The sequence below is a fragment of the Euprymna scolopes genome, chromosome 20, assembly GCF_053919585.1.
Source record: "Euprymna scolopes isolate OS-2025 chromosome 20, ASM5391958v1, whole genome shotgun sequence".
In the NCBI taxonomy this organism is placed as follows: Eukaryota; Metazoa; Mollusca; class Cephalopoda; order Sepiida; family Sepiolidae; genus Euprymna; species Euprymna scolopes.
Genome location: NC_136501.1, coordinates 39,435,649 through 39,460,630, shown reverse-complemented (window position 1 = coordinate 39,460,630; position 24,982 = coordinate 39,435,649). Strand labels below are relative to the sequence as shown.

The 24,982-nt window shown below is 33.6% G+C and overlaps 1 long non-coding RNA gene across 1 annotated transcript in view; it reads left to right on the top strand.

Moving 5' to 3' along the window:
- LOC145241398 (uncharacterized) overlaps positions 1-24,982 on the top strand; it is a 312,540-nt gene that overhangs the window by 235,485 nt on the left and 52,073 nt on the right. Inside the window, exon 3 of the long non-coding RNA XR_013862550.1 lies at positions 15,562-15,590. This is a non-coding gene — a long non-coding RNA (uncharacterized LOC145241398). The remainder of the gene's footprint in view (positions 1-15,561; positions 15,591-24,982) is intronic.

Below are 24,982 nucleotides of genomic sequence, written 5' to 3'. Positions count from 1 at the left end.
ATCTACCACACATTTACAACCTATAACGTCTGGTAATATGTCTATCCTTATTATCTGCCAATTACTTAGAGTTCTCGCCTCATAGTTTCTTATTGGCTATTTCCATGGTTAGGTTTTGATTTCTAATGTTTTAATTACGTATTTATCACAATTGGTATCCTCTGACTTGCTTCTCGGTCTACTATCTACTTGTTAACAACTAATCATTTATTTACCTTCTACTTTAATTAATTATTTAATTTACCATCTACATATAATATATATTATATATTTTTCTTTTATATTTACTTCCCACTAATTCTCTCTATAATAATTATTATATTTTTAACCCGAAGCTTATTTACATATATTTACGTATTTGTGTATGTATATATATTCAAGCACATATTTTGTACATGTGTATTCATGTGTATGCATTTGTGTATTTTTGTTATCTACTTATTATAAACATTTTCTTAATAATCATATTATTTTTTATTTATTATTTTATTAATATTCTTTACTTATTTTATCAAAATTAACCTATAACGCATAATTCACTTATTTACCCTCCTATTTTCCCTTCTTTCTTTTAACTTTACGTCCGAAAATTCAAAAAATTATAAATAATAAATAAATAACAAAAAATAATTTTTTCAATCTCTCCCTGCCCGGCTAATCTATATATATATATATATATATATATATATATATATATATATATATATATATATATATATGTATATATGTGTGTGTGTGTATGTGTCTGTGTATGTGTCTGTGTATGTGTCTGTGTATGTATATATGTATATATATATATGTATATATATATATGTGTGTGTATGTGTATATGTACGTATTTGTATTTGTGTGCGTATCTTCTACATGTGTTTTTGTGTATGTGTGTATTTTTGTGTTATTTGTTTTATTCACTTATTATAAACATTTCCCTAATAATTTTATTAATTTATTATTTGATTAACATACTGATATTCTTACCTATTTCTATATTATTAAAATAAACCTATAACTTATAATTCATTAATTTATCCCCCTGTCTTCCTTCTCTCTTTCTTTTAACTACAACGCCCGAAAATTCAAATAATTAATAAATAATAAATAATTATAAAATATTTTGCAATCCCTCCCCTCCCAGCTAATTTATATATATATATATATATATATATATATATATATATATATATATCAATATATATATATATATATGTGTGTGTGTGTGTATATGTATATATGTATATGTATGTGTGTGTAGTTGTATGTATGTGTACATGTATTTATATATATGTGTGTGTATATGTATGTGTATATGTATATATGTGTGTATATTTACGTATGTGTATATATATATATATATACTCAGGCATGTGCTCTTCCCCCATTGACGTATTTGCATATGCTGTACATATGTATGCGTGTGTTTGTTTTTGTGTATGTGTGTTGTTTACTTATCAAATTTTTCCTTAATTTTATTAATCTATTATTTAAGTCACTTACTGAAATTCTCACCTATTTTATTTTATTAAAATAAACCTGTAACGTATAATTTATACCTGCCCGGCTCATTTATATATATATATATATATATATATATATATATATATATATATATATATATATATATATATATATGCGTGCATGTATATATGTATATATATATATATATGCATGTATATGTATGTATATATGTATATATATATATATATTTATGTTTACGTTTTTGTGTTTTTTATATATACTTAGGCATGTGTTCTCCCCCCATTGATGTGTCTCCGTACGTTGTACAGGTGTACGCAGGTATGTGTATTTATGTGTGTATGTGTGTGTATTATTCACTAATCATAAACAATTCCTTAATTTTTTAGTTTATTTTATTTACTTACTGATATTCTTACCTACCATTATACTATCAAAATAAACCTGTAACGTATAATTCATTAATTTATCCTCTTATTTTTCCTTCTCTTTCTCTTTCCTTTTTTATAAATAATAAACAACAAATATTTTTCAATCTCTCCCCGCCCGGCTAAATCACTTTAAACCCCATTTGCAACCCGTTCTTTCCTCCTCCCACCACACCATGCCCACTAACATTAACTCTCCAACCTGTTGCCATGGTTAACCTTTAAATTAACTGTTACTTATGCCGTTGTAAATAAGAATAGCGTCTTTTAATTTTAAACCGTTATAAACTAAAAAAAAAACATATATAAGAATTAACACATAATTAATATTTAATTATACACCCCTCTCTTATTATATACACTCCTACTACTTTAAATTCCAACGTCCTCTCCATTCCACTCCCCCCTTCTTTTCTAACTCCCATTCATCTACGATTTTTCCATTCTTATTTGATTTCATAACATAGTCCATCTATGAATTCTGACGATGCTAGTTGGATATTTCCTCTCTTTGAGGATCTTCCTCTAGCTGAAACAATATGTAAACTCATTCTGGACTCACAGTAATAAATTTCCTATATATTTATATATATATATATATATATATATATATATATATATATTCATATATATATTTATATATATATTTATATATATATATGTATATATATATTTATATATATATTTATATATATATATTTATATATATATATATATATATATATATTAGTGACTTTGTCTATATGGGTTTTCTGTTTGTGTGTCTGATGCACGGCCTCTACCAAAATCTGTCAATGTTTTCGTTTACAGATTTGTTAGTTTATATATATATAGAGAGAGAGAGGAATTGGCGTGTTTAACAAATTAGATTAGTTTTTTAGCCTGCATGAATAACTAATACCGGATCAAAATTGGAAATAATGTGTAATTAGGCAGGGATAAGTCTGCTTAAAGTGCCCTTCTACACATGAGTAAATATACATTTATGTGTAAAAATCGGTTGTATTCCCACGGTATCTCATTCATTTGAAGATAGTCTAAATTGTATGAAACAACACTGGGTCCTTAATGTATTGGTTTCAATTCTAGCTGATGGCACCAAAGTCGTTTTTTTTTTTTACTTCTGATGCCACTACTCTATATGAGATATTCTATAATTATTCACAGAAGGTTGGCTTTATAATAATTAGTACAAAATCTGCATAAATTAAATATCATTTTTAAGCATGTTTTATGACCAGACAACGCCGGACGGTGTGCTAGTTTTTAATTATTTCTCATTGATCGTTCAATACCAAGTTAAATTCTTTAGAATAGGTTGTTTTATATCTTTATTATGGCATATATACCTTCGTTTACAGATATTAGAAGAAATATTTTCCCATCACTGAGGGATTTAGTGTTCATACTTTTCCGAGCACTCTATATTAGTACGTAATTGAATAGAATTGATGTTTAAAAGTTAATTATAATTCGTATCGAAAGTCTCAAAGCGATTAAAATCTCAACTAATCCGATTAATTTCTATCCCTTTCATCTTCCTTTTAAACGGCATAAATGACTTCGGAAGGAATCGACTAATTTTCTTGAAGTCTCTGTTATTGAGTACAGCGGATGTGAAATTGGCTTAATTATTTATTCATAACGTTTTTTTTCGGTTTTTTTTTTTGTTTTGTTTTTTTTGTTTTTTCTATTATGGACTTTAGTTTGACACAAGTTCCGGAGTAATTTATCATCGCAAGCATAGACAATTAAATGACTCTTGATTGGTTCGGCTTCTTTTTACAAAAGAGTCACCACGTATCAAGGTCCGAAGACCACTCGAGGATAAAGGTTAATTAATGTAAGGTGGTAGGTTAGAAATCGTTAATGGTATAAATTGAGTAGAATTTTGATTATTTAAGGAGACAGCTTACCAAGTACGTTTAAATTGGACTTGACGGCAACCATATTGTAGTAGGTTGGGAATCAGACCAATGGAACAATGCTGATCACGCTGTGATAATGGTAGAAATCAGCCTAAATTCTCGCCCTAAAACTGAAGACCCACTACTCAAAACAACGAGGTATTACAAAAAGGCTGATTGGGAAGCCATCAGGGAGCTCATCAGAGATGCCCCATGGCAAAATATCTTTACTCTTCCAGCGGAACAGTGTGCAAATGAGACAACTGAATGGTTCAAAACTGCTATTGAAGCACATGTTCCCGCACGGAAATACTATAGCAAGCCCCACTCCCCCCAATGGTTTACTTCTGCTTGTGCAGCTGCCATTTGTCAAAGGCAGCATGCGTTCCGCAGATTCAACCGACATAAGTCCAGCTCAAATAAACAGAAGTTTATAGAAGCTAGAAATAATTGTAAGAGAGTGATAGACACAGCTAAGTCAGATTACTCTGAAACCACCAGAAAGCGCATCGAAGCACAGAAATTAGGAACCCGGGATTTTTGGAAAATCTACAACAGCGTAGTTAATAATGGACAGTCAATTATTCCCCCACTAACAAACAATCATGAGGTTGCTTGCACGGCAACTGACAAGGCTAATCTGCTTGCCAGTCGGTTTGCCTCAAACTCCACACTGAACTCGGTACACCACTCACTCCCTGATTTTCCTCTGCGAACAGACGCCACACTTGACGATTTGAAAATCACCCCTTCTCAGGTACATGCTATTATAAAAAACCTAGACACCTCTAAAGCATGTGGACCAGATCTCATCCCGGCTGTGCTATTAAAAAAATGCTCTGCCGAGGTTGCTCCAGTTCTGTCCAAACTTTACAATAAATGCCTTAACGAATCTTGTTTTCCCGACTGCTGGAAAACCGCCTCTGTGGTACCAGTCTTCAAGAATTCTGGTGAAAGAACTGACCCACTAAATTATCGCCCCATTAGCCTCCTCCCGCTTTTCGCCAAAATATTTGAGTCCTTAGTTAATAAAGCCCTAGTCCAGCACCTAACAGCTGCTAAACTCTTGACTGACAAACAATATGGATTCAGGCAAGCCCGTTCAACAGCAGATATCTTAACTGTAGTTTCTGAACGTATATACCGTTCATTGGATAAAACAGGGGAGGGTAGAGCGGTGGCCCTTGATATATCTAAGGCTTTTGACAGGGTATGGCACGATGGTCTTCTAAGGAAAATTCGATCATATGGAATCACTGGAAGAATTCATAACGTAATTAAATCCTTCTTAAGTAATAGAAAAATCAAAGTTGTCCTCGACGGACGTACATCCAGACAATATGACATAAATGCGGGAGTGCCTCAGGGGTCTATCCTTGGACCTCTATTGTTCCTGATATTCATAAACGACCTCCCTGATAATATTGTTTCGGAGATGGGTATATTTGCCGATGACACCACTCTCTATAACAGATATGAGGGGAAAACAAATGAACACATATCCAAGAAAATGGCAGAAACACTAGAGGATGACCTCCAATCCGTAGTGGAATGGGGACAAAAATGGTTGGTCTCATTCAATGCTGCTAAGACTAAGCTTGTTTCCTTCAATAACTACAAGAAACCTTCTCTACCACCAATAGCAATGGCCAAGAACACATTGCCTGAAAGTACTTCTTTTAAACTCCTCGGCCTTACGTTTACAGGGAATATGAACTGGAATAGATACATTGAGAGCATTGCCAAGGCTGCTGCAAGGAAGGTTGGCTCCCTCTACCGTGCTAGAAAACTACTTACGCCTGCCAGTATCCTATACCTCTATAAGGCAACCATTCGCCCATGTATGGAGTACTGTTGTCACATCTGGGCTGGTGCATCTGCTGCTTGTCTCTCGCTCCTGGACAGGGTTCAAAAAAGAGTCGCAAACCTGATAGGTCCTGAACTGTCATCTGGGCTTCAACCTCTGTCCCATCGACGAGATGTTGCATCCTTCTGCCTGTTCTACAAATACTTTAATGGTGAATGCTCTGACGAACTGCAAACACTTGTACCTCCCCGACGTAACTACCCCCGACAAACCCGACAAGCTACTAAGTCTCATCCCTTTACAGTGGAGATCCCTAGGTGCAAGAAAGCCTTTTACTCCAATAGTTTCTTCCCCAGAACTGCGGGTCTTTGGAACTCCCTTCCGGGACTCTGCTTTCCCAACTGCAATGATATGCAGAAGTTCAAGTGTAATGTTAACAAACATCTTTCTACTCTTCTCCCTTCATAATGACCCCGCTAATTAATTCCCTAATAGTAGCCCCCTGCTTCAAAGTGGCACTGTGCCTTGTTTGGGGTGAAAATTGAATAAAAAAAAAAAAAAAAAAAAAAAAAAAAATGTTACACATGCGGGCAGTTCTAGGAAAGAAAGGCTGGTTCTGTTTATCTCTTTTACGATATATCAACCCTTTTTTATTATTTAATGCTACTGTCGCTCATGTACTTCATTCGATTTTGGTTCTGTATGTTTTACGGCACATTAACCCCTTTAAAGCTGTTTAATGCTTAACCGTAGCATTTCTTAAATGGGAATTGTGGCTAGCTTGATGCTTCGTTGGTAAATAAGTATATGAGTATTTATTAAGGCTGATAGCAATGCAGAAAACTGGAACGATGAAAACGAGGATGAATCAAAACATTACCTTCAAAATTATCTATTTGTTTTCCAATAAACTTCTCACATGAAATGCCAGTAAATATACGGCTTACTATTAACAATAATAAAACCAGATCTTATATTGGCTGATATTTAATATGAAAAATATATCGAAACATCAATAAATAATTGTGAAGATTAATACTTAAAGTATTGTCTTCAGTGATTAGTTTTGATCATCTTTTTTATCATTCCATTTTCTGCACAATACCCATCCTTCATAAAAACCCATATACATATAATAATTATTATATTTGAGTTGTTGGATATCGTTCATTGAAAACAAAATAGTTTTTTTAAAAATAATCAGTAGAAAATCGTAGGTTTACATTCATTAATATAATAGTGCATAACTTGAACACATTAGAACTATATTTCTGAATTTTTTTTAATGAGGATTGATGTATATTATCTGGATTATCTAGACTACTGTATTCCTCTTGAGCTTTATTCTGAAAACATTTCGGTCGATGTAACCTCTGACCGTTTTCAAATGGGTCTTGTCGAAAGTGGGAATCGTTCTGTTTAACTGGAGGATAAACACAGAATTTCGTTCGGACCATTTATTAAATCTATGGAGCTTCAGTGCCCTCAATATTAAAAAATACAGTTAAGGCGTCATGGTTAACGGAACAAAAGTATCATACTTCCGTGGATTGAATAATGGTTTCCGTTCCAAATTCCATGCAGATTCTCGATTTCACCAGAAGGATTTCCAATTTCGACAGAAAGATTCCCGAGTTCGACAAGATACACCTGAAGAAGATAAGAGGTTGTATTATGAGACTATTGTGAATTGCTACAAATGAGATGAGAAATAAACCGTGTGAGATTAGAAATAAACCCTATATATGTATCAAGGATGCGGACAGCTATAATCGGCCGTCACAGCAGTGTTCACGAGGAATAAACTTGCAGTACAGCTTTTGCCGGCTTTTCTTTTATTACTCTTTAAAAGGGTCTGCTTAGAAAAGGATACAAATAATTATTTTAAATATTATCTACATACGTATACGTACGTAAATAATAATAAGTCAGATAGATATACAATTTGAGATATACTTATTCTTATAAAGATAATACCTTAGGGAATTTTCAATGTAAAGATAACCATTTAAACGAGTTGCATGACTCAAACTCCGGATCAAGAGTCATATTTAACTCCAAATCTGGACGCGCTAATACAAAGAGGCTACCGTTAATGGCTGTCGGCGGGATTAGAAATAAAGTGTGTGTGTGTGTGTGTGTGTGTGTGTGTGTGTGTGTGTGTGTGTGTGTGTGTGTGTGTGTGTGAGAGAGAGAGAGAGAGAGAGAGAGAGAATAATTTATTCAGCAAGCGTCGTACAATTGTGTAAAAATAGCCAGTATCGTGTGTTTCCGTCGGAATCTACCAGCGGAATTGAACAATTGATCTTAATAAAAAAAATATCAGTGGCCCTTTATTTTGTACTCACGTTCACCCCCTAACAAGGCAATAGCGTCACTTGGACGTGAGAGGCTACTATTTTGAACCATGCCTAGAAAAACATTAACAATATTTTGGTTTACGTTATATTTAAACTTCTGTATATCAGTACGGTCGAGAAAGCAGGTAGCAGGAAGGGAATTCCAAAATCTAGCTATTCGAGGGAAGAAATTTTTAGGGTAGAAAGCTTTCTGGCAATTAGGAACCTCGACAGTGAAAGGGCGTGATTTTGTTGCTAAGCGAGTTTGTCGGAGATATGTACGTCGAGGTGGCATAAGTTCAACGAGTTCAGCAGAGTACATTCTATTAAAATACGTGTAAAACAGGCACAGGGATGGAATGTTGCGGCGATGGGACAGGGGTTGGAGCTTAGTTGGCAAAGTGGGATACCTTAGATTGAAAACTCATGCGTGAATCTCGAATTAATCACGTTTCTTCTTCAGCTTAATTGTCTTTCACGAAAGTTTCTCGTATATTAATATTTATTGTCATCGTTTCGTTGTAAATACGGCTCGTGTGACGTCATAGTTATTCTGGAAAAGTAGAATGGTCTTAATTATATTCAAATGTGGGGGTGTAACAATAAGAAAAAGTTGTGGCAGACGCCGCGCGTCTAATGTATTTTTATCAAGTGGTGATTATTGTCGGAAGTTGAATGAGGCACGACAGCGGGGGGAAAAGCAATTGCAGACGAGAAATATGGATTGGCGTCATTAAAGGATGAACCGACAAACTCGTTGAAGAACATGAAATTGATCATCATCGTCTGTCTTATCTCTCGTACTTTATCTGACTCACTATCTAATTTCTTCTACCGTTCGTTCTTTCTTTCTCCCTTTTCTCTCTTTCTCTTTCCATGTGCTTATCTCCCTTTCTTTCTACCTCTCACACTATCTTTCTCGCTATTTTCTTTCTTATTCTTTGTCCCTCTTTCACATTCACAGTGTCTAATTATATATATATATATATATATATATATATATATATATATATATATATATATATATATATATATATAGTTATAAAATGTATATGGCGATTAAGCTACACTGAATATTCCGCGTTTCATCCACTCTAGGATTCCTCAGGCTTATGCGTAGTTATATATATATATATATATATATATATATATATATATATATATATATATATATATATATATAAGGTTAAGGGAATTCAAGAGTGATAACTAATGGTTTTAACGAGGTTATTAAGGGTGCCCATAAAAGAAGAGCAAGATATATTTTATTAATATAAACAAATTTAAATGATCGCGACACTGGATATGCTAATGTTACGGACAAATGGTCGGTTAAAACCAGAAACCCTTGTCAGGCGACTTAATAAATGATCGCTTTCCACAGAAGAAACCAGTCGTCAAATGAAGAACAAAGAAACAGGAAACAGTTCTATATATATATATATATATATATATATATATATATATATATATATATATATATATACATATATATATATATATATATATACTAGCATGGGTATCCGGCGTTGCCTAGGTTGACATGAAGTTCCGTTTCAAACACGCCTGCTATCCTAATCATTTTCATCATGGGTAACGTGGATACCCCTACAACAATTTAAAAAATAAAAGAACGGATAAAAAAAATGTAACTGTAATAGCCCCCATCCCCAAGAAGTATCTGCTACTCTCTCCACCAGATATTTCGGCAGAAGGGATCACTTTCCTAAGAAAACTCACGATTTTGTAAACCTAAAAATTACCGTTTATAAGCAGTAATGCGTTCACTTATTTTTTATTTTGGTAAATGTGTAGTTTAGCGGCGGAAATTATTTGACAGACAAAAATATATAAACTATTTATTTTAATATAAAACACATTGTAAGACCCAAAGGCTGAAATAAAACTAGAAAAAAAATCATTTTTATTTTTTATTTTTTATCATTTATATTTATTATTTGAGGCCGCTATATTGCTTTTAAAATTTGGCCTTTTAAAGCTCTTTCATGAACTATGTTGTTGGCCGGCGTAGTTTTTGTAATGAAAGAGCGTAAAAATGCCAAATTTGGCCTTAAAAAAGCCAATCTGCCAAACCTAAAAAAGGCCAAATTTTAAACGTGTAAGACGTGCACATTTAGTCTTTTAGACTAAAAATGATTTTTTTTGTTTTATTTCAGCCTTTGGGTCTAATAACGTTTTATATAAAAATAAATAGTTTTTATAATTTTTTTGTCTGTCAAATAATTTACGCCGCTAAACTACACATTTACTTTTATTTTTTGTAAGGGCACTATTTTTACTGGCTTTTTTTTTGTAAATGAAATTTAAGATTTGCTTTTTTCGGGGGGGGGGGCTTTTCGATTTGCTTTTTATTTGTCGTTTTATGTTTCTAATGTAATACCCCTGCCCCCCAAAAAATTGAATTTGTTCTATTTTGGGGTTTGTTTTGTTTATTAAATTGTTAGGTGAAAGTAGAGAATGATCTCATAAAATAATTAAATTTATCGTTATTTTATGTTTCCGATGTTATTCCCCCCTAGTTTTTCACTCCCCCTCAATCGCCAAACTTTAAAAAAAATGCTAGAGGTGACATGTCTCGTTGAACGCTTGGTGGCCAAAAAGTGGGTGTTCATTTTACGTTGAATTTATACGGAAAAGTGATCCCTCATTCTAACATGTTATTTTTTTTTTCAAAATTTCTAATTTTTTGCGCTTATTTGTACTTCTGCAAACTAATAATATTTATAAAGGCTGTATAAATGTATTAGGCTGCAAAAAAGTAGATCTCCATTTTTTTAGAAGTTAAACGCCGCTGGGTCACGTCATATAAAGTTACCTTTTAAATTAGAAAATTAAGTTTGTAATCGATGAAATTAACGCGAAAAAAGAAAAAAAAATGTAAATTGTGGAATTTAGAGGAGAGGGCAGTAGATCTTCATTTTTTTTAGGTATTAAACGACGCTGAATTACGTGGTAAAAATTTACCGATTTCTGTATTGCCATAAGCAATGAAATGAAATAAACAAATGAAATCTTTTCAGTTTTTTTCGTAAGTGTTTTTTTTTTAATATTTAAAAACAAACAATAAAAGCAAAAACATTTTTTCCATCTACACGGAATTATTTTTCCAGCTAGAAACTTAATAAAATTACCAATTGATATTTGGTAAACGTTTTTTTTATGGATAGAATCTAGGGGCAAATAACTCTAAAAAGAAGTTTTACAAAATGATCGCTGTTGAAAATATTAATTCCAAAATGAATTAAATTAAATATATTATCAATATAATTGTTGGTTAAAATTTATTAAATAATAATTTTAAAAAGAATACTTAAAATAATTCTCTCGCTACAAACATTAAGTAAGATACTGCTATTTAGTAAAATCAATTTTTCTTAATGTCATTCAAATAAGGTGATCCCTTAATTGTATATTATTCCAAGTATCGTACTATATATAGAAATAAATGAAAGATTAAAGTAAGACACGTTTTGTATATGTTAAGCAAATTGTGAACAAACAGACAGAAATACGAATATATATATATATATATATATATATATATATATATATATATATATATATTACTTGCTATCTCTCTGTGAATGTCGGTAAACGCTCACGTCCTCCCTATGTGTTTATCACAATATTTCTGTCGTCTTCTCTTTTTTGCTTTTCTTATTCTACCTTTCACACTCTCTGAGTATTTTTTTCGCTTTCCCTCTCACATCCTTTCGCTATTATATCACTCTCTGTCTGTATGTCTGCTTTTCTCTCTCTTTCTCTCTCTCCTTCTCTCTCTCTCTCTCTCTCTCTTTCTGAATGTAATCTTTACTTTATCAATATAGCTTCTATTTTTGCTTTGTTCAGTCGTTCTTTTTGCCTCTTGTTTTCACTCTGCTTCTCTCTCTCTTTCTCTTTCTCTGTTTCGTTATCACATTTCTTTTTCCAACCGTATATTTATCTTTGCTCCTCTTTTCTCCCCTTTTCTCCCTCTCCCCCTTCTTCTTTTTTCCTCTCTCTCTCTCTCTCGCTCTCTGTCTTTATATATATATATATATATATGTGTGTGTGTGTGTGTGTGTGTGTGTGTGTGTGTGTGTGTGTGTGTGTGTGTGTCTAATCTACGATATATTTCCCGCTCTCATTATCTTGTAATATTTTCTTCGTCATCTCGCAAATTCTCTTAATATATTCCCTTATATTTTCCTTTCTATATATATATATTTCTCTGTATCATTATCACATTTATTCTCTTTCTAAATGTTCATCTGATCGCCTCTTTTCCCTTCTTTCTCTTTCGCTCTCTCTCGCCGACTCTATCTATCTCTCTTTCTCTCTCTCGAGTTATATCTACTATTAATATCTCTTTCACTGTCGCTTGCAATATCTCCTATCTCATTCTCTCCTTAACGCTTCCTCCTCCTTTCTATATCCAATCCTCTCTATCTTATCATCTCTCCCATTAGTTGCTTATCTACTTTGATTAGGTTTGCTTTGGGTAATCATTAAAACAAAATATCTGATTCAAGGATTGTTGCTCATTAAGTATACTAATCTTTCTTGTGTTCCATCTTGTCTCATATGCACGCTTGTTGTACGCCGAAGACAAAATGGGACATAATTATTTTCTTTATTATTTACATAACTTTTAACAGCGACTCGAATCCTTTCATTTATTTACTCATAGAAAGGTATGGGTCTTGCTTCTTTGTTTACTATCTTGCTTCTTGTTTGTGTAATTGTTATCTTAGTTGCTTTCTTGTTTAGTTATCTACCATCTTGCTTTTTGTTTATTTGTTTGTTATCTTAGTTGCTTTCTTGTTTAGTTGTCTACTATCTTGCTTTTTGTTTATTTATTTATCTTAGTTGCTTTCTTGTTTAGTTTTCTACCATCTTGTCTTTTGTTTGTGTAATTGTTATCTTAGTTGCTTTCTTGTTTAGTTGTCTACTATCTTGCTTTTTGTTTATTTATTTATCTTAGTTGCTTTCTTGTTTAGTTTTCTACCATCTTGTCTTTTGTTTGTGTAATTGTTATCTTAGTTGCTTTCTTGTTAACTTTATGCGCATGTGTATATATTAAAAAGTGTGCATATTTACGGTACTGCCTTTCTATATAATAGGGTTTCTTAACTATGATAGAGAAATGTTGGTAAAAATTGCAGAAGTCAAATCTATTTAACTTTAACCCCAATTTTGACCCTTTAACATTTATTGTTTTGAGCTCAAATTAAATTAAAATGTTTGATCCATGTCTAAGTAACCTACATCTAAAATGTCAATTTTTAGACCCAAAATTGGCGGAGGAATTTGGTAGAATCTGCAAAGGTCAATTCTTTTAACCTTTGCCTCTTGGCAGCGAAACATTCGCTCAAAAACTGCTTAGAAAGCTTACTGCATATATGAATACCCTTTATAATATCAAATGTTTAGACCCAAAATTAGCTTAATAGTTTGCTGGAGACCGCAAAGGTCAACTATTTTTAACTTTGGTCCCTTGGAAGCCTAATTTTTAGCAAAAAAAAAAAAACGATTAAAAAGCTTGCCCTATGTCTGAATACATTTTATGTAAAATTTCAAATGTTTAGACCAAAAATTGGCTGAGTAATCTCAATACTTCTTATGTACTATCTCGAATCAGTAGACCGAAAATTGAGAGTTACACAGACAGACAGGCACACATGCACAGACATTTTCACTTTTATAGATATATAGATTTATATGTATACTTTTATTAGTACTTACACCCCATATATATATATATATATATATATATATATATATATATATATATTTAGTAGAAATGGTAATTAATAAAAACCCGAAGAAAGTGCTCAATACTGTTGTAGAACCAATATGCGTTTTATTTTTTATTACCGTTTTTTTCTGTTCAGTTACATTTTTTTTCAGCTACGCGACCGTTTTTTGTCCGTTATGTAACCTCCTCAGATTTTACAGAAATGTTCGTTTATGGTGGAATGAAGGAATGAATGATGTCAGGTGAGGGGTGCGAGAAAAGCGGAAAGAGAAAAGGGGGAAGGTGGGAGGCGGGGTGCTTGATCGGTCGGTAATGCTTTAGTTTTGGAGTTCAAGAACATTAGGTGGTTGTGGGGGGTCTGGAAAGTTCCTCTCTGGTATGGCTAAGGACATAGGGATATATGGAGGGGGAGGGAAATGTGTAGGGATAGGGAGAGGGGGTTACTTTAAATTTCAGGTTCTAAGGTTTAGGTTGTTGGCGTCTCGTTAGTGAGATGATTTCTTGGTAAGTATGTCTTGACCTGTTGGGTGTTCGCTTAGGCTGGGAGGCGGAGGGGGCTACGATTCGATTTAACTATTTTATTTTTATTTTTATATATATATATATAATCTGAGGAGGCTACATAACGGCCAAAAAACGGTCGCGTAGCTGAAACAAAAATGTAACTGAACAGAGAAAAAACGGTAATAAAAAATAAAACGTATATATATATATATGTACTTTTATATCAGGTTGGCAAAAATGTTCTTGCGGCTTTTAACATTTACATCCAGATTGTGCTCAAAATAAGCACCATGAGAATCAACACACTTTGGCCAATGCAAAACAAGTGTATTTATGCCAATAACGTAAGAATGTTGCGTTTTGATGGCGATGAAGTCTCTGAACGCGTTTATGATATCGCTTATATTTTTGTAAGCATTTCTCACGGAGGACGTTTTCGAGATGCTTTTAAAAGTGGTAGTCGGTAGGTGAGAGGTCTGGAGAGGAAAATTGCTTTAAAACGATTGTAATTTAAACGATTAGATAGAGCGAAAAACGCTGCTTAAAATTATATCTAATGTAAATGTATCATAACGTAAACTTATTTGAAAATACATCATTTGAAATAAAAATTTTAAATTTCGCAAGAACAGTCCTGTCAACCAAATATATATATAATTTTATTATTGATTCATGCATATATTTTTATTAATATACATACTTGTATATATGTGTGTGTATGTGTGTGTGTTGATCTTGCAAGAATGTATATATGTGTGTGTATGTGTGTGTTGATCTTGCAAGAATTCGACCGAACTCGCATTCATGCAAGATAGAGTAAAATGTGTAGCCTCAAATAATTTGTATAAAAGTTGTATCCATAGATAATATATAAACTTTATTATCTTTATTCAACAAATAATAGAACTGCGTTGTACAAGAAGCGCTTAGGAAGGTAGGGATATTCAGTTAATGCGTCAAACTGGAAAAGTTCATATTGTTATTCGGACTTAGGAAGTCCATGGAACTCACAAAGTTCTATAACAGGGTTTACCGAACTACGTCTTGGGAGCCAAATCAGGCCTGTAACATTATTTTATCAGGCTCACGGACGATTCTTGAACTATAATAATAAGATGCATGAAACACGAGATGTAACTTAATTCAAACGTTATGTTTAGAATACTAGATGTTCCTAAATTTTGCTAAGTCTTGTTACTCTTTAATTGGTAAGATTTTGACATTTTCGCATTAGGTCTGATATATCTATACTTCTACCTGCGTTGCTTTCTTTGACAAGTTTTTAACGAATTAATACCATGATTAACATAAAATACTAAACTATGTTTTTCGTCTTTTTTCACAGGGCTTCTGTTTTGTCAAGTATTGAACAGGGTGAGTATACTGCCTTCTTTCGTTATTATTTCAGTTATGAGGCTGTCTGTAGAAAAGTCCGTAGAAAAGTCCATAGAAAAGATGCAGTGACTCGGTTTATAATGTAATGTAACATAGCGCAGACGCTCGTATGCAAATGCATGCGAAATAACGTCACCGGTAGGGAAAAATAAGACTTTAAAAAGGAGATCACGTTAGAGACGAGAATAACGTTCGCGATCACGTAAGAAACATGAATGATGCTCGAGAAGTCGATCACGTGGGAGGCGTCACAGCGGTAACGAGAGAATGTAGAAATAAATGTCGTTGTGCAACAAACAAAAAAAAAGAATTGAAGTTTTTTTTTCCTATTCTTTGTCTACTATGCGATTGCGACTACAACGTGTTGGGTACCGGACAACGTTACAATAAGTGCAAGATGAGTGAACGCATGTAAAACTAATGTAGCTGCACTAATAGAATATCATTGACTAAAATAACAAAATATAAGTATTATAATCATCTGTGTTTGTTTGATGGCGATTTTCTGTCTAATAAGACAATGATATTCTGCATCTAGTCTGATGCACTTTAGCATCTGTTGTAGTTATACGTTTCCAAGTGTGAATTGGCTCTCCGGATGCAAGCATAGGCAGGTGATAAGGATACCAAGATTTGTCTAGTTACCAGAGTCTCCTTCTCAACACATCCAACGGAAAGGCAAGGTTATACGGTCGGAGCCAGCGCAGCTGCAGGGACTGCCGGAGATGTGTTGCAGGATTTCACTATCTGTCTCTCGGAACGCTAAACCGGATATTTTGCCCCGGTTTACTCCCTTAGCCTTTGCCTTTCCCAAGGCATCCACAAGGCAGTGGAGGTATTTGGTGAAAATTTTAAAGCGCCATGTGTTAAATAATTGCAATTTACAATGACGGAGTTCGTTTCGTATCATAGTCAATCCAGCTGTGTGCAATAGATTTCAGTAGATACAGTTATAGTGGAAAAAAGCATTCATAAAAAGTAATGACAAAAGTTGTATCCATAGATAATATATAAACTTTATTATCTTTATTCTACAAGTAATAAAACTGCGTTATACAAGAAGCGCTTAAATGTTCATGTGTCTCGACAGAGAAAGCTTAAAAGTCAATACGATGAAAACTTTATTATAAATCTGTACAAGAAATAGGCCCTTTTGTTAACCAGTCAAGTTACTCTTTTCGTTCTTATTCAGCTCTTAAAGGATTCTCTGTTTAAAGTCCGGTCGATTGAATATTGGTGGCTGGTCTCATTGAAGCTTAGTTTTCTGAAGTAATTATGCCTCTCTCTCTCTCTCTCTCTCTCTCTCTCTCTCTCTCTCTCTCTCTCTCTCCCTCTCTCTCTCTCTCTCTCTCTCTTTCTTTCTTTCTTATTATTATGATTAGCGATTTACATCAAATGACTTCTCTAAAAATGTTATTATAAAGCCCATGAATAGGGAATGTAGGAAGGTAGCGATATTCAGTTAATGTGTCAAACTGGAAGAGTTCGTATTGTTATTAGGACTTAGGAAGTCCATGAAACTAACAAAGTTTATATTATTATTATTATTATTATTATTATTATTATTATTATTATTATTATTAATAATATTGTTGTTGTTGTTGTTGTTATGATTATTATTATTATGATTATTATTATTGTTGTTGTTGCTATTATTATTATTAGTAGTAGTAGTAGTAGTAGTAGTAGTAGCAGTAGTAGTAAAAAGTGAGTTAATGTGCTGAAGTGTTGCGATATTTGTAGATGATGTGTCTATGCCGATTCCATAAACCAGACGCTAAGTATGTGTGTGTATTTTGTTTTTTCTGCGCGACAAAAAATAAATGTTAGTGGAGTTTAAAGTGATAAAGAATCCTTAGGCAACTTGACCCTAACTGCGTGCAAAGCGCAGATGAGCTTCCTTAATAAGATTTATGAACAGTTGTGTAGCTCCCAGAGGGATTGTTTCTGATTGGTCATATCCCGATATGGGAACCAATCGAAAATGAGTATTTGATCTATTCAGTCACAAACATTTCATTCAAGCAAATATCGAATGATTTAGACATCGTTATTCTGAAGTTATTTTTTTTATGTTTATGCGGAATACAGGCCGTGGTGAAATAATAACATCATTGTTTAAAAACTCATTCTAAACATATGAGGACAGACTTTTTTACAAACTATTCTATACTTTCACCTGAAGATTTAATTTAAAAAAAGATGCGGTAAAAATTGAATTAAATTTGAAAATCGTATCAGTACTGACGTATTCTGCACGAGTACCTAGTAGTGTAGTAGTACTAGCAGTAGTAGTAGTTGTTGTAGCAGTAGTAGTAGTTGTTGTAGCAGTAGTATTTACTACTACTGCTACAACAACTACTACTACTGCTAGTACTACTACACTACTAGGTACTCGTGCAGAATACGTCAGTACTGATACGATTTTCAAATTTAATAGTAAATAGTACTACTACATAGGCATCATCATCATCATCATCATCATCATCATCATCACCAAACAACCCCGCCTCAAGATTCGAAAACTCGTATGGTTCAGCAACATGATTCTTCTTACAATTTTCTTTTTATTATTGAAGGATATCAACAACAAAATTCTCTGACATATGTCGTTTGCTTCTTTTTTTTTTTCTTTTTACTTCATATATTTTCGTTCGTGTAAAATGTGGTCCTTTTAAATCTCTAAATAATGAGAAAGCTTAAAAGAGGAAACAAAGGTCTAAATATTTGACACGGTCCTATTACTGCATATAAAAACAACGACTTGATTATTATCGTTAAAATATTTGCACAAATCTGAATTTAATTGATTGCATGTTGCGTTTACTAATAAGGTATGCATCTTACAATTCAAGCTTACGTTGTCTTTGTTTTGTTTGGGGGGGGGGTATTTTATTTTATTTTATTTTATCTTTCAGTTGGTCTTTGATATGATCCAAAAGTGAATCGGATGATGAGGCTATAATTTGGGAACTTTATTAAACGTCACTCTCCTAGTTAGCAACACTGCCATGTTCACTCTGACTCACAGTGGTAGTAGCCGTCAACATATTTTTTATCTTTAGTGATAAATGTTGCCATTAAATACATACTAAGGCAAAGTATTCGTCTCTTCTCGGCCTTTCCTACTTTTTACTCTATCGCTATTTCTAATTTACCTGTTTACTGTTGAAATGTCATGTGCAATTGTAGAAGATCCATCCTCAGGTCGTTGCCTTCCGCCTTTCGGGTAGAGCAAGTTTAGTGCGTACTGCCTGGGGCACCCCTACCTGGGAATGCCCACGAGGTTGTGCATGCAGTTTTTAATGGGCCAGAGTGCTCCTCTTTAGTGGCGCTGGCTGTTTTTTTCTCTACTTTCCTGATCTTGTGTCACATCTTCCTGCGATAATTAAAAAATAAATAACACCGTTACATTCCGAGGGTAGATTGATTTTCCACTTTATTTGAAAATGTAAACTGTTGCATCAGTTAAGTTTTCACAAACATATAGGGAATACAAGCATAAAAACTAGGTTTTTAAACACCAACCGATAGATGAATATTTAATTTTAAAGACCGTCTTCTTTGATACACGGAAAATCCTTGTGTTTAGAAAGATTTATATGTTAAATTATTTAGTACTAGCAGGAAAACTCGACATTGCCCGGAATTGATCGAAGATTAACAAATGTTTCACACTCCCATATTTCTATTGTCATCAAAATCGGTGAAACCGCCCATTTTCCAATCAAATGGAGTGAATGCCTATTCTAGTTGTGAATCCATCACAGTGCACCGGAAGGAATCCCCACATGCCTTATCGCAGTCACTTAGTACACAATACATTGTAGTCTAGACTCCCCTGTAGATAACCTACTGTTGATTTTATAAAATTATGTATAATGGCTTGAGTTAAGGTTTAAAATGCAAAAGTCAAATATCATGCTCAAATTGTGCTCTTAACAAAAACATTTATTTCGAACACTCTCATGTCATATCAAAGAACCTTTTCGGCTTGTGTCGTAATACAATTTCTCAAATGCACTTGTGATGTTAGGCTGTTTAAAGTGTTAACTTTAGTCAAAATCGCCTGTTTCTTCTTCCATCGGATTATTTCGATTATCGGTTATCGATACTTATAGAAGACATTTCAATACAAACCTATCAAAGAACACTGAAAGGCACATAGAATGCCTTCGTGTGAAATTTCATAAAAATCGTCCCAGCCGTTTTCAAGTATATAGGGAACGAGCTTGCACACACAAAGTTTCTTTTAAATAAAAGGAGATATTTTGCAGTTTCAGTCCTTACAAGGAGTGTTTATTTATTTAAATAAACCATATAATTCTTGGCCTTCGGGTCAAGATCAAAGTGTAGTATCTGTTCCGGCAGATGCTGCAAGCTATGACTAGCTATGACTAGCAAAGACCAGATGTGGGGGCAACTCCACATGCCTGACCTTTAACCAGCTCCCATTTCCCACCTCTCGGGAGCTGGTCCCCTTTTTCCCTTCCCCCTCCCTTCACTCCTCACATTAAAAATTGGCCTTGTGCCTCATTTGCTCGGTGGGGGAGCAAATAAATACCATCTGTTCTTCAGATGCTGCACTTCAATTTCTTGTTCTCTGTCAGTGGAGGAGAAATCCTTCACGACTGAGACAATTTTTATTTTTGTTCCTTTTCTCCACATTTAAAAAACGACCCTAGTGTCTAACTCTGTCCCGTGGGGAGACATTGTAAATAGGAACTGATACGATAGATATTTAAAATACAAAATATAACTGCTTTTTGTTCCATAATGTCAACATTCTCCCTATAAGAACCATGGCCTCATTTCACGGCATAAAAATTTAGCAATTATATGCCTATGTTTTGCTCTGACGATAATATCACATAGGATTAGTGAATCTATTGATGATAGCTTCGTTTCTAGAACAATGGCTCTTTACATATTTAAGGCATTTAACAGGGTCTGACACAAAGGTCACATCCATAAGGAATGTCTTCTAAACCATAAAATTCTGGAAATGCCTTCTCAACCATAAAATACTTTCTCTTTGAAAGGTCTATTAAAGTAGTCGTTGCTGGGCAGAAATCTGAAGCTAATAGTATTAACGGGAGCGTACCTCAAGAATTTATCCTTGACTTGACTCTCATCTTGATCTTTATTAAAGACCTCCCAAAACACATTCTTCGTTCATTCGTCAACATCTATGCAGACGATACTACCTTTTATGGCAACACTTCAAAAACTGCCAAAGATCAGGATCTTTTTGATTCTCTCTCCGACCCGACACGTGTCGTAAAATGGGATATAAATGGCTACTTAACTTCAATGCATCCAAAACCAAGCATCTTTTTTTTACTAACAACGTTCATATCTCATGTTGCTCCAGGTGAAATGAACGGCTGTCGCTTTGAAGAAGTACGTAGCTCTGACAAACTTCGAGGATTGATTTTTACCTCTGATCTAAAATGGAAGACCTACATCAGATCCATAACCAAAATCGTTGGAAAAAATTTGAGGTCGTTCTACCGCTCCAGAACATATGTCACATCTGATGCAATCCTCCATCTGTACAAGTGTTGGATGGAGTATCGTTACCACATCCGGGGTGGAGCTCCAAAGACCTCCTTTTCCTGTTTTGACAGGGTGCAAAACCGTCTTCAAAATTTAGTTCGCTGCTCTTTCTCACAGAAAAGACGTTGCGAGTCTGTCCTTGCTATCTTGTTACTTTTACGGCAGGTGCTTGACAGCGCTCTAATCTATGATCCCTCTCCTTAGAATATTCGCAACAAATACACGGCTAGTTGCAACAACCTCCAGCAACTTTCCATGCTCTATCTTTGCGTAAAACTAAACGGAAATTTATATGTACATAGTTTTCTTTCACAGAACTGTTCGTCTGTGGAATGCGATATCGTGAGTCTGCTTCCCAGCTGACTAAAACATCGTCCTTCAAATCTAATCTATTAAGCCGTCATCTTAGATAATCTATCCCTATCCATGTTCCGTCATAACTAATTCTGTCTCACCGTTTACTCAACGCTTAGCCCTTATCCTGGTGGCCTCCGGGTTTGATAAGTGACGACATTTTTAGTAATAAAAAATGTCCATAGACTGATTAACATGCTTTAGATATGAATTTTTCGGCTCTTTCGGTACTTTGTGAATGTGCAGGCAAATCGTTCAGGTCTACACAACTTTTGAAAGCATAGTAAATAAGCACTGTGGTGGCTTCAAGTCATCGGAATTAATTACTAACAATTTCAAATATCTCATAGTTTGACAAGTAGTGATGTTGAACACAAAGGTCGAAATAATTAGAGTTCTTTTCAAACTATAAAATGAGCCAGATTTTACACTTGAACAAATAGCCGAGAACTAGAAACGTTGTATTAGTAGGCATCAGAATTCAAAGGATATCTATTCAAAGAATATTGATTCAAACGATATCGACTCAAACGGTATCGAACACAAAATTATGCATGAAGAAAAAATGACCGCACGAATAAACTTTTATAGTCAAAGAAAACATAGTCTGCTCCTTAAACCTTGTTTCAGTTGCGGTTAAATGCATGGTATAATGAAATGCCCCTATAAGCCAAATAAATACTTTCAATATGATCGCGTATACCATAAAAGTAAGCATTCCATAAAAAAATATAAAAAAAGAAGTTTCCCATTCCTAAAAAAGAAAAATAATTATTAAATGGATTTGAACAAATATCAACTTTATTTTTTCTCTCATAATAAAATTAATATACTAAGTTAAAATGAACGCATAAATCGATGCATACAATTCGATCTATTTTATATGGATAAATGTTAATAACCTAATGATTAAAGTTTTATTTACCGCTTCTGCCCTCACTTCCAGTTTATTCGTTTTGAAGGCTGGGAACAAAATATTCTCTGGCAAAATAGCAAAAGCATTAAACTGAATATTTTTAATGCAATTCTTTGAATTTATGGCGGACGGATTTTTTGATCCACGGGTTCATTTAAGAAATATATTATGGAATGTATTATTTTTTGTTTTCATTTCAAACCAACTAACAGCATATATTTCTCCAATTATTCTAACCAGTTTGTGCATTTTATTCGATAGTTCTAAGGGATAAATTTTTCGAGTCCATAAACACAGTAATCTGATGGCCATCTTGCCTGATTTAAAGGTCCAATCCTACGTGCTGCATATTTAAGTTCAACTTTACTCACTGAAATCCCAGCAGCATACTCTAAAAGTAGTCTTTTTCTGTTAGAGAAGAGTAACTGCTATCTAGAAGACTGCTTAATGGTAAAAGGTCAACGATTGCAATTGCTGCCACATAATTGTCCGAGTGGATTAATGAATGATGTTGGGCCAACGGGCACTTCCATCAATAGATTTAGATAATGCCCTAAGTAAAAATAGATTTGAATAATGCCATAAATAAAAATAGATTTAAAGAATGCCCTAAATAAAAATAGGTTTAAATAATGCCCTAAATAAAAATAGGTTTAAATAATGCCCTAAATAAAAAAGAACTCATTTTGGTGTAGGGAACAATCAATTATATGTATTTTTCGATTTCGTTTATTTTCTAAAGATGTAATCAGTCCTGATTTACATTCAGTATTTGTGATTGTGTTATCTAAATAAACAACCTTAAGTGTACCTACACTTTTATACTGTTCTAAAACATTGATAACGCCATCTGCTAAAAGAGTATCAATAATTCAAACAGTACGGTTCCATCTATGAGATACTCTCTCTCTCTCTCTCTTCTTTTCCTTCCCCTCCTCTCTCTTTCTCTTCTTTCCCCTCCCCCTCCTCTCTCTCTTCTTTTATTTCCCCCTCCTTTCTCTCTCTCGCTCTCTCTCTATCCTACTACCACATCCCATCTCATTCGTGAATGCCAAACGATGGTCTTGCTCCTTAACTGTTTTCTTGAAAAATAAAGCGCCTGTATCATGTTTTATCTTAACACCAATGCAAACAAAATTTGTAATTTTTTGTTTATGCTTTTGTATCAGCAATATTCTTTTGTTGTTTCCTTTCCCCTGTCATTTTTAGATTTATCCAAGAAAATATTTTTTTACAATCTATGGTTTTGGGATGTACACAGTCTGCCGATCTAATAAAAAAAAACAACATTTGTAAGACTTGCATCTAAATTTGATTAAACATCATCCTTGATTAGTCCAGTCGTATAGCAAGTAATTTTTATCAGGCTGTAAATAATTGTGGAGTCTTGCTCTGGCTCAAAAGTTTCATTGATATTTTCTGATTATGGAAGAATGACATTTTGGTCATGGGATGTTGCACTAATAGGGGATGGATCAACTTGCCTTTCTTCTAACACAATAATTTTAGATCTTGTCAACGCAGCTTTATGGACAGGTCCAAGTATAAAACTGTCCTACATTATTTATTTCGTCGTTCAAATGCCCTCACTCTTATTGAGAAACTTGAAGTATACAAATTGACAAATGTTAATTTTAATTCACTCTGATCTTATTTCACATAAAAATAAAAATTGAAAATTTATTTTCTCACTGGTTTACATAAAATATAAGTACAGTTTAATTTATGATGTGTGTGATAATATCGCAATTTAAATAAATAAAAACAAGAGAAAATAAAAATATAAAAATGAAATTGCATTCCATTTGATTGGGCAGGTACGGACTATGTGTTTTGTTTCACAATTTTCTTTTCTGCATTAAACATACTTTGTCGTTAAAACTTGCTATTGGCAATTCACACGAACAAGATGAAATGTCAAACAATTTATCAAATTTGTTATTTTTTATCAAAACTTTTTAGCAGCTGTCGACAATAATTTTCTATTTATTTGCATGATTTCCTTTAAGTATGTCTTCTGCAATTTATGCACAATGCGCAATTCAGTTGATAGAAACAAATGAGGATTAACTGTGTTCCAAAACTTACAGTCTCATTTGTCATTACCGTAGAACCCCGGACACTGCATTAAAAATTAGTAACAAAATACAGTACAGTATATAATACACATGTATATAATCAAATAACATTATCATAACACCGTAAGGTGGGGTAAATACCGTAACCAGAGACTGGAAAAACATCGTATTCCACATCGAAACCTGAAAACCCGTATACTAGGGTAACTGTATTCCGGGGTTTTACTCTAACTGTGACAGAGCTAATTTATTTAAAGTTGGGTGAGAATTTTATAACTTGACGAAAATTAGGAGGTTCTATTGCATTTAATGCAGAAGGCAAACCCGCAAATTTTGTCGAGTCATTACTACATATATTAATAGTTCGTTTTCGAATCATTTTTAGAAGAATATCTGCAAAAAATATATTTCATGTAAGAAATTAAACACAGGAAATTACGAAGTAAAAATAAAATTAGGAAACA